This window comes from Ooceraea biroi, chromosome 1, assembly GCF_003672135.1.
Source record: "Ooceraea biroi isolate clonal line C1 chromosome 1, Obir_v5.4, whole genome shotgun sequence".
Lineage (NCBI taxonomy): Eukaryota > Metazoa > Arthropoda > Insecta > Hymenoptera > Formicidae > Ooceraea > Ooceraea biroi.
This window is the reverse complement of record NC_039506.1, coordinates 22,721,610-22,733,389: the sequence shown is the minus strand read 5'-3', so window position 1 is coordinate 22,733,389 and position 11,780 is coordinate 22,721,610. Positions and strand designations below refer to the sequence as shown.

Below are 11,780 nucleotides of genomic sequence, written 5' to 3'. Positions count from 1 at the left end.
CGCTGCTCTCCCGCCTGCAAAAGAGCACACGCGTTTTCTCTCCTCTCACCATCACACACGCTTGCATAGTTGCGCGTGCTCGAAGCAAGAAAAGCCTAATCGAACGGGAAAATCGAAATTGCGAGTGACTACTGTTTTTTATCCTATAACGAAAAAGTAAGTGATTAATGCTAAAAAAACAGTTACCTACATGATATTGAATATTATTTATAAATCCTCTTAATCATTAAGAAGAACTATCAATTACATTATAGTCAAAACTATTGAGAGAGAAAGAGAGAGAGAGAGAGATGTTACGTTTAAATAAATTTAATATTTAATACTTCATTTTATTAATATTTCTATGTTATAGTTCAATTCAACTTGTAAAGTCATTATATTAAATATTAAAATTTTTAATATTAATATTTAATAGTAAAACCAAAATCGGAAAATACATATTGAGAAATTTGGAAATTATTTTTAAAAAATATACAAATATTTTAAAAATATCTGGAAATGATTTTTTATAAACAAAAATCACTGTAATTCTATATGAAATATAGTAGAATAATAATAATAAATAATATATCCATGCCAAATCGATTGATCTAACATGTCGATTCCACTCTGTAAACATATTACAAAATTAATACGAAGAAAATTATACGATATAATGAGATGATTGTCATTTTTAACATAAAAAGATCAAGAATACAAAGATGCTGATAATAATTTGCCGAGAGAAGCGATCGATTCTGTCAAATAATAAGAAACAAGCTTTCATTGTCATTTGCATTTCAAGTTCTTTATTCAAATTTTATTAAAATTCCAACAATTCTGAACAGTTTATTTATTAATTCATGAGCGTAAGATTAAAATTGCGATCATGAGACCCGCAATAATCGGATATTTTTATTGAGAAAGAAAAGAAAGATAATAAATTGTCGATAAAATGTGCAATGGATTTCTTTCTTTTTTCTTTTTTTTTAGATAAGAATACGGATTGTTTTAATAAGTCTTTAGATCGCTGTATAGGGAGTTCCAGAGAATCTCGTATCTATATCGATAACTGTCTCAGAGTAATATCGATAACTTTCACCGAAAGTAAATTATTGTCCCATCTTTCGCGTGGCCAAACGCTCTTTAATGTGAATGTTATCTCGTGTAGAAAAATAAGGGTGATCTTTTTCTTAAAGATCTCCCATTGGTATTGATAAGAACTCTGTTCATAATCAATATTCAGAGTGAGTTGAAGCGAGATAAGATTATTGTGTAAAAACAAAATATACAAGAACTCGTTATCCATAGAAATCCGTAAAAGTAGTGGAGGTAAATCGATGTTGGAGGAGAGTTCTTTCTTTAAAAGCTTTTAATAAAAAATAAATAAACTATAGCCACAATAATTGAAAGTATTGGGTCAATCAAAAAGTTTCGATTTTTGCGTCAAATTTTATTAGGTGTATATAAAACTTCCAGTCTTTTTTTCAGCGCTTGAGTATTATTATTTAAACTTCAAATAAATGTTCGCTTTTTATGTTTTTTGAAGAGTTGGCAGCGAAATTTCTAAAACGTCATATCTTATGATTTAATGATAAACATAACTTTAAAAACCAATAGTGAGCGTGCTGAAAAAAAGACTAAAAGTTTGCATACACTTAATATTTTATTGCATTCAGTGAAAATAAATTCACTTAACCAAGTAATCATCATCGTTGTCTATAATACATAAATTATTTCACAAACCAAATTTTAAATGCTATACACATCGAAGAAAAGTAACCGCAATTTGAACAAATAAATTAAACGCAATGTATCCGATTATTATTTGATTGCCTCTTTAACGTTCGATGGAATTTACGGAGTAAATCCATCGAGAGAAAAAGGGCACTAATCACGGGATCATCCAACCCAATCAACGCCAATTTGTCGCCCTACTGCGAGATTAAGTCCCCGTAAGAGAACGCAGTGTCAACCGTCCCGTGTACTGAGAAACGTCGGCCGTCGGTAGAGAGCTTGCGAACCGTTGTAATCCGTAATACAAACAAATCCTCCACGATGTCCGATGAACGTCCGGTAAATAGCCAGGCTGTACGACGACGTCCGTGATCCGTACCTACGTTTGATCGTGTCCTCACCATTAAGCGCATGTAGTAGGTGTTCGTATGGCATAATCACTGCTGCCCAGGTTAATTATAACTCCTTCTAATTGCCACTAGGTAAATTCCTCTACAAACACACCCCTCTAGTCGTCCTCGGTCTGCGGAAAAGCTGCACTCTGGCAAATCGAGCGCCTGATTAAGGCTTCCGGACTATTTCCGTGTATCGGTGGTCGACGCCGTAAAAGTTGCTCGACCATGAGATTATCGAACGTCTCGGTGATTATCCGCTATTAATTGCTACCAGAACCAGTTTTCTTTTTATATTTTGTTGTGTCAAATGTTGCTTTAGCGCGCGCATCGAGAATTTTTCGATATGTATCCAAAAACCATGTTACACACACGTGATATGCGCGCGCGTGGAGTGACACGGGGTAATTGTATTTTTCCAAAAAGTGGAACGCATTTAGGAAAAGTCGATTACAGGCTAGGTCAACTGGCGATGTTCTCGTAAAAGTAGTTTCAACTGCGGAGAGTGAGGATTAAACGGTGCGACGGAAATTTGCGAACATGTCAAACTTTTCACGGGAGTTTCAGATGTGTTTCTGCGTTCAATGTTTCTTACGTATGAAAAGGAGATACTGTATGATCTATATATCTCTCTTGACAGTATTTTGTGAAATATTAATTGCTTTCCTCAAGTAATCCAAGTCGCATCTAGATGAATCAAACTAAAACGCATACTTGTGACAGCACAATATAACTTGTCGTATATTAATTTTATAGTAGAATAGACAATCTTTAAAAAACAAAAGACGAAATTCTCCAAAACATCGAGTTATATCACCATCTAGACGCGATCCAGATTAGTTAATAATCTAATTAATGTAATTAATCTCGAAAAGGAATCTCATTTTCTATCATTACTAGATAACTAAAAGATTTCTCTTATTAGTGATCAAAATGTAACAGAAATCTTGAAAATTATGAACCTTGACATTTCGCAAATTACGAAAAGTTCGTCTAAATTTCTCTACAAGACTCTTCCAAGTTTTTGGAAAAGTACAAGACTGTAGTTAGACTAGAAGCATTAATTGTTAAACACTCTTTTTCGAACTTGCAGATATCATTGTATTCTACTAACCAAACAACCTTTTCCTTCTTTCTTTGATGATGAGAAATTGAACAACTTAACAAGATCTCGCGAAAGCTGGAAAGATGGTTTTTTTCGCTCGAAGAATTTAGCGTCGCGCTGGGATTTGCGTGCACGTAACTGTCGCCGCACGGCCGACGGCACTTGGTAAAACTGCAACGAGGTTGGCTTCACCTGCATGTCGAGAAAACGTATTGCATTCGCGTGTAACGCGTCCGGTCTGATTTATCGTGGGATGACCGTCCGGGGCCCATCGAACCGACGAACCCTTCGACGTCAGGGTAGCGTAACGCCGCCGCGACGTGCGTCCGAAATCGTCCCGTTTCCCGGCGGACAATCGTATAAGCGGTAGGGTGCCTTCCCTAATTTATGGGATCGCCGATAGAAGGAAAAGAGGGAAGAGAACGTAGAGCGTAGAGCCAGTCAACTATAAAAACGATGCGGTTTGAGTGTTTTCGGTGTTTTGCCACGTGAAACGTGACAGAACGTTGCAGAAATAAAGCAAAGTCTGCTTCGTCGAATGACAATGCTAAAATATCTCACGTCAAGGTAGCTTAATTTTGAAATTAAATACCTTGTCCTTTTAGATAATTATCGATTAAATTGATGATAAAATTACAAATACGTTAAACTATTAAATATTATAGCCATTACATTGAGTGAATCCTGGAAATGTAGATGTGGCAGTTATGAGAGAAAAAAGAGAGACAATGGACTATCACATTTAATGCAGAATCAACGCAATATTTTTCAATAAGGAACCCCAAAACGCATTAACGGCATTCCCCGTATATATATCACGGTGGTAATGATGCGCTTCGTGGCATTACCACCCCAGTGCCTGGGACGGGTTCGACGGTGGAACTTACTTGCCAACTCGAGCAAACCTTATAAATGCCATCGTAGAACCATAAACCTATGATGCACGAGTGTTGCCAACCACCATAGGGTCGAATCCTGCCGACTTTCAAAGTCTGCTCCACTCACCCCTTTCGTATTTCATGAACATATTTCATTAACAATTGGTGTAACTGAAGTAAGAAAAGACTATCAAGTTGAATTTATGAAAACTTTTCCTCATGCAGAGAAAGAAAGGAAAAAAATCTAATTGATTCAGTATTAATAAATAAATTGTGTATAAGGTATTTGTAGATAAATTCAGTATTAATAATTAATTGTGAACACGACGAAACATGTCGAAACACATCGAAATAGAGGAAGCGATCCTGTTTTAATAAATACTTTATTATTTGGACCTTTTGCCAAACGCGCAAACGTAGAGACCGTAAAATAAATTATCACTCCGAAACGGAAAGTTTTCCAGAAAAAAATCAACGGGGAAAGCGGCGCTTCCGGCAGCAGCGTAAAACCAACTGCAGGCATTCGAAAACCCATCAGTTATTTCCACGGTATTCGAAGGCACGGCAAAGTTGTGCGGCCGATTATCCGAGTTGGTGTAAAAATATCGATTCGGTGGCAAAGCGATCGTCCATCCATCGGCTACGTGCAATCGCGCGCGCGTACTCGCGTGAACACGCAACGCGACGTGTGTGCATGTGTATGTGTGTGCGCGCGCGCGCGCTCGTTGGCACGGTGAGTTCGGTATTCGCGCACAGCCAGCAGTAGAGCCCAGCCAGTAGCGCGGTTACCGCTTTGACAGTTCGCACAGTTCGAAATCCAATAAAAAGCTAATTGAATCTGTGACGCCACCTGACTTCACTAATGAAATTTCAAAGTACCAATTTCACGTTACACTGTTCCTAGCCTACCTGGCTGTGCTGGCTGTTGGCGCGCGGGACCATCGGCTGCCTGTTCAGGTACTCGATCGCCTCGCGGAAAATCCTAAATTGGAACAAAATGAGCTACGGACTAAACTCGCGCGAACGGTTTAATTATAATTCGAAGCTGATTTGCTGTTTACCGGACCGGCACGGTCTCGGATAATACTGGCACGCGATAGAACGGCGAACGATTAATCTGATTTGTGGGCAAAAATGGAGAGGCAGTCGGAGAGAATCAGTAGCAGAAACGATGGAACCGACAAATAAATGTGAAAAGCACGCTAACAGCACAAGTTAGAAGTAAAAATATCTGTTTTGAAAGGAAAGGATCGTATTATTCTTTGAAGCTGCATCAACCAGAATAGAAATTGCTGAATCAGTAGAAACCTATATATATATATATGTATTATAGTTCATTGAGATCCTTGACGATTTTCAATAAACTACTGAGAAGCAGTGAGATCTTCGTTGATAATGAGTTTCAATAAAGACACAGCGATATTTCTTTTACTTTTTATCAATATCATTCTTCTTTTATCCTATCGATTTCAAATGCATTTGTCGTTTTTCGATTAATTTGATTGCTATGCTATATTTATGATTGAGTTTGCTGTTTTTTAGTAAAGCACACTGACCCTATTTATAAGAAAATTCTTCAGCGAAAGCACCAAAAGAGCGCATTCTCTCTCTCTCTTTCTGTATATATCACATAACTGCTCTTTTATTCAAGAATATTTAATTCTCAAAAAGCCCGAATTGTTCATTGCTCTGATTTAGTAGTTAACCGTTTCTTACTCCGTGCAGAGATTTAAAGTTACCCCTCCCGTATTTAGAGTCGCGACTATGGATGGCCACCAACACCCTCGAGTATAGCAAGCGGCGCACTCGTAAAATCCAACACGTAGCGCAACTTTGTCGCGCGAGCCTTTTAACTCGTTGCATAAGCCAGTCGTCTAGAGATGCACCTCCTCCAACGCGACATAATTTTTCGAAAGTTTCGCGAATCTCGCGTTCGCATAGTACCCCCGGACTCTCTTTCCGACTCTCGCCCCGCTCGTATTTCATTCCCCGCGCGTCGCATTCGTTCGTTGTCTTCGGGGGAGGACACGGGAATAGGAAAAACTACGGGGCGTTTCGTATCGCGGGCACGTGCAGGCCGGGGTTAATTTCGGGAGACGAATGTCACTTCTTAAACTCGCCGTGTACCACCGAAAAAAAGTTTTTCAAGCATAATTGCGCCCGCTCCTCGCGCGCGACGCGACCCCGCCGCCACTGCCACCACCACCACCACCGCCGCCATCGCTTCCGCTGTCGCATAATTTCGGTCCATGCTAAAAATATCGTGACTACATGGTGTTTCTGGCGCCTCGGCGAAATGGCGCACACAATCTCCTGACTTTATGTCGTAAGAATTTTTTTTCAGAAAGAATTCTGTCTCTAGCCGTTGCAGCATTCCCGAGGGAGCAGTCGATGGATCCTTCCCTCGTGTCGCGGCGAAGAATACGTTTCTATAACGAAAAAATACAATGTGTCCTATCATAATGACGATTATTATGATGCCTTATATTTATTATATGGCTATATTTATTTATTAATGTATTTTCAGCTTTATGCGACCGTAAAATTATTTTCAATTTAGATGTTCTCTCACTATTTTGCAATCAACGCAATAGTTTATTGTTATTGATGTGTATAAAACGTTACATTAATAATTGAAAACTGACATTGTATTATTTTTCTGTAAATAATTCTCTAAATAAATTTATAAATAAATTTTACAAAAGCATCGATTTAATAGACCGGTGTAATCCATTTCACAAAGGTATCGACTTAATCAATGAGCGCAATGCATAATTACTTTTAGTCGCTGAGATTTTGAGACTGGTTGTGCATTTTGCCTGGTCTCTGCTGGATTCTTCACTCATCCATCGTGCAACGCTTACCGCTTACTATTCTTGACACGTGAATCCTTGTTTCGCGTTACCCTCTCATCCTTTGTATTAAACGCTGTGTTCTCGTGGGATATTAGGTACTGTCGTAATTGTATTAAAACCGGAACAGAGGAACCGGAAAGTTGCGGGGTACCGCTAGCCAAAACATTTCCGCTGCCATTAGATGATGAATGTAATGCTCGACCGAGCGTGCCACTTATGGTCAAGGTCCTCGTTCCTTGATCCAAGTTTCTTGCGAGTGTTTCCATTAGAACTTACTTAATTGCTTGTAAATTCTCGTTAATCTGCAGATAAAGAATAAACGCAGCGATATCTATTGTTCCTAATTCTACGAAGCGCATTTGGAAATATATTCTCTTGAATTATTGACAGCTCTTCTCAAGAGTAAATCGCTGATCCACTCTTTTAAACACAAAAGGATAAAAATTATTTCTTTTACTCAATAAGATTCATATGTAAAATATACTTTTTTTGTTAAATTTAATACAACATTCTCATAATAATTAGTGATGTGAAGTGTGTGTATCAAAGTAGTACAAAGAGCGTTTCATTAAAGAAATTAAAATCCAGATTTGTTAAAGAGAAAATCGACGTTTTTAATGACGCTATGTGGAATAGTTTAGTTGTTCTTAATATCCTAAGATTAATACCATTAAGAGCGATTATGGTTGCATTGACGTTCGCTTAACTTACTGCGCAACGATGCCCGAGACACGCTGAAGGATTCATTTGTAGCCGGGCGCCGGCGCGACGTGGACTGCGAGCGTGGAGGATGTCAAATGGCATCCCTTCAGCATCGCGGATCGTCTAAATCACCGGTAAATGAAATTAATTTATCCCAGCCAATCTGTCGCGTCGGCGTTACGCTCGTCGGTCCCAGGGTCGTATACGCGCGTACGCGATGCGTGCGACAGACAATATATTTGGCGTCCCTTCGCCCACGCCGACCTGTGGACTACGTGACACTATAATCTGGCGCCATTCGGAGGTTCATCCTGCGAGACCCTTGGATAAAGGGGCGCCGTCGTTTTCCGCGACTCGGGGATTCGATCACGCGATCCGCCAAATCGACGCGAAAAAGATCGACGCGCGGGCGAAGCCCCCGAATTTTCTTGATCCGCGAGCAAGTCTTATCGGAGCGGTGAAATGGCTAGGAAAAATTAGGCACGCAGCTACGACGTGGAATCAGTACCGAAAATTCTGCGATTCCGCGGGATTAAAAAGGAAGAGGAGTGGAGATTCATTTACACTTTGTCCGAAAATGGGGATTAGAAGGGCACGATCGGAATTTGATAGCGAACGCAACTCAATGCAGAGAGTTCTATACACGGCGGAATGGAAAGGAAAACGGATGAACGATGATAACCATCGATGAATTTAGCGTGTGAGAGGCAAAAACTGGCGACGAGCCGCGAAGCGAAACCGAGAGAACGCGGTGGCGTATACGAGGGGGATGCGTAATGAAAATTTCGCTCTGCCGCCCACGATTTGCATGTTTATAAGCAAACGACGAGCCATTTTTTTCCTGCGTATTTTTTCCCTGCAAAATACGCTCCCGCGCGTCGTCTCGCGAATAATCAATTTTGCATGCCGGAATATCCCGCAACGCTTTAATCAATCGGAATAGGCACTCGAGTCGTTTGCTGTTATTTCTAGGATTGTATTATCATACGCACAAACACTCTTGCGAATTCCTATACAATCGCTGCACAAATCATTCAATCAAATAACGCACATGTAATGAATTATCGAGTCGTGATATTAAATGCAGATTTACAACACTAACTTTTACGTTACTGCATATATATTTTTCAGATTTCTATTAACGTTTAGTTTCTGTGAAAACTTCAACCAATCATAGATTGTAATTAAAGTAGTCTAATTAAGTACGATTATAAATACGCGCACGCACACAACACACACGCACACGCACACGCACACACACACACACACACACACACACACAATGCTTTTTCTTCATTTTCTTTTTAAGATACTAGTACAACACAGGCGCACGTTATGCGCGCGCTATTTTATTTTTCACTGTTAATAATGGTTTCGAATAATAACATTCTATTATTTATTAAAAATTTTTTTCTTTTTCCGAGGAGTTCTGAAATGTTTATATTATTAATTGGCATATTGCCTAGAGTTCTCTGCTATTGAAAATACCGTAAATTCAGAAATGAAAAAGTTCTCGAGTTAAAAATTTTTGTCTTCTCAGAGGAGTTCTGAGTTGATGATATCATTATTTTTTATATTGCCTAGAGTTCTCTGCTATTGAAAATACCGTAAACTCGGAAATGAAAAAGTTCTACCCTTAGAAATTTTTTCTTTTTCCGAGCAGTTCTGAGTTGTTGAAATTATTATTTTTTATATTGCCTAGAGTTCTCTGCTATTGAAAATACCGTAAACTCAGAAACGGAAATGAAAAAGTTCTAGCCCGTAGAAAATTTTTCTTTTCCGAGAAGTTCTGAGTTGTTGAAATCATTATTTTTTATATTGTCTAGAGTTCTCTGCTATTGAAAATACCGTAAACTCGGAAATGAAAAACTTCTAACCCGTAGCCGTATTCTAAAAAAGGCGTTAAAGGTGTTATTTATTTCATCATGTTTTACCAATACAAATTTGACAGAATTGACAGCTGCCGTTTTCACGTTCCTAAGAAATAATAAATTAATATAACCGCACTGACAGCCACTATGACATTCTGACATTCGTACACAGGCGCGCGCTACGCGCGCTATAAATAAAATAAAAAAAACAATAAAAAAAAATATAATAAATAAAATTGTCAATATAACCACACTGACAGCCACTTTGACATTCGCAACACGAAGTTCAAGCCACATGAAGTTCGAGCCAAGCGAGAGAACCAATCAACATCGCGGAAAAGAGGCCTCAATATTCGATAAAAAAGAACTTCACTAAGTTAACACGCCTTTTTTAGAATAGAAGGATTCATCATTTTAATTTATACTGTCATCGTTACGTTACTTTAATTATTTAAAATTTCTGCAACACTTTTAGTAACGTGATCGAGTCTAATTTAGTTGGCAGGTTCCAAAAGATTGATCTCCGTAGCGTACATGTATTGCGTGAGGCAAGGCACTTGATCCAGATGCACGCGATCATCGACGCGGAATCGGTGGAATACTCGCGGCATAAAAATGCTCGTTCAACTAGCGGCTACAATCGTTTCTCCCCGGCGCAATCGGCCGCATTTTAGCGGTTTCGAGGTAAACATCGAGCTAAGCGATTTAATGGCCGTCATTTACATCGCTGGTCGAGAGCTGAGTAATTAAAGCCATCCAAATCCGTTTTATACCGGCGGCGGTTCTATTGAATGACCCGCGGTGGTTTGAGGCAAAGAGTGTTTGAGTTTATAGGCGGATCGTGAAGGGATTAGTAAACCGAATCCTTTTAAGGACCTTTACCATTATCTACGAAAGGTACGTCTGCCCGTTCTGACCGATCGCTGCCGATGAGCACGTTGAAGCGTGCGACTCTTTTCATCGCAAATGCGGGAATATTTACGCGTATTTGGCTTACCGAACGATTGCCGTTAAAGCGTTAATACCCTAGCAATAGAAATTACAGCTTATAGATATCATCTCTGCAACGTAAATGGTGAAAGATAAAGTAAAATTGTTTTTTTATTTTACTTCTCATTTTATTTTTTGCGACTTTTTTGCGATATAAGCAGTTTTATGTGAAAAAGTAATATTTTTAGTATTCAATAATAAAATTGCGCTCATATCGTTATGCACAATAGATAAGATAAATGTTAGAATAAATCTTTCTCTCAACATTGTAAAAAGAATTGCGTGTTAGCTTAATGTTATCTTAAATATTTTTTAAATTTTCGTAGTCTTTCAAAAAATTGTCATCTATTAAGAAAAGCTTGTTTATTATCTTCTTAAATATTATAGAACATCCAAGTCCTTTTTGCAAACTTATCTATAACAACGCAATCATACGTATTTTATCTACTTGTATTATTACTCAGGCACACGCGCGTAGTAACACGAGATTCCCTTGAAGTCCTTTAATCTGCCATGTATTCCAAACAGGTCTTTCTTTTGGATTAACTCGTCAAGATATCCAGTGGATTGTCGGAGGGTCTGCACGGGCGTTAATGGACAAATACATAACATCTCTTTCTGGGGATTCTCCGGCCGAATAGGGGGGCCAGAAGAAAGTTAAAGTTTCCTGCCCACCCTGTGCGCCGGAGGGCTTCTGGGTAACGCAGGGTGGAAGTGGTTCGAGTACGGTTTAGGAGAGAAGATAGGACTGCGTTGCCTATCTCACGGGTCATGAATAAAAACACAATGGATTCGCTGCTCGGGCAAGTGTTTCCGAATGAAACTGCACAACTAATTAAAAGTTCACACCATTACCGCGGCTAATGATGCTAAGATTGTATTATTAAGCTGACTCACCGCCGTTTCCCCGCTCCCTTCTTGCACCGGCTTGCCATCGAGCGCCCCTTCTCGTTTGATTCCGGGATTCCCGCGCGAGTTGAAAATTCATTCGCTACTTTTTTACGGCGTCGTAATTCAGCAGATACGCGATCAGATATGGATAAGCTTTTCAATTAGCGAGTATTCGCCATTTTGTGTTGAAAAGCGCCAGATCTGCATTACGTCGAATCATGTAAAAGCAAGCATTTGATACATACATTTCCGAAAAAATGTATTTACTGATCCAATTAATCAAATTTAGATTATTTTTCTTAGTCAATGTTAACATATTATTGGATTGTATTTGTCTCGTTTTGTGATGTTTTTAATATATGTTACAATCCATATTATAT

General features: G+C 38.9%; 1 long non-coding RNA gene across 1 annotated transcript; it reads right to left on the bottom strand.

The window, feature by feature from the left end:
• Nucleotides 1-967: 967 nt before the first annotated feature.
• Nucleotides 968-8,910, bottom strand: LOC105283502. The gene is made up of 2 exons (XR_894694.2): nucleotides 6,871-8,910; nucleotides 968-6,520 (listed from the first exon to the last, which is right to left on the bottom strand). It is a non-coding gene; the product is annotated as an uncharacterized LOC105283502 (long non-coding RNA).
• Between the last annotated feature and the right edge of the window lie 2,870 nt (nucleotides 8,911-11,780).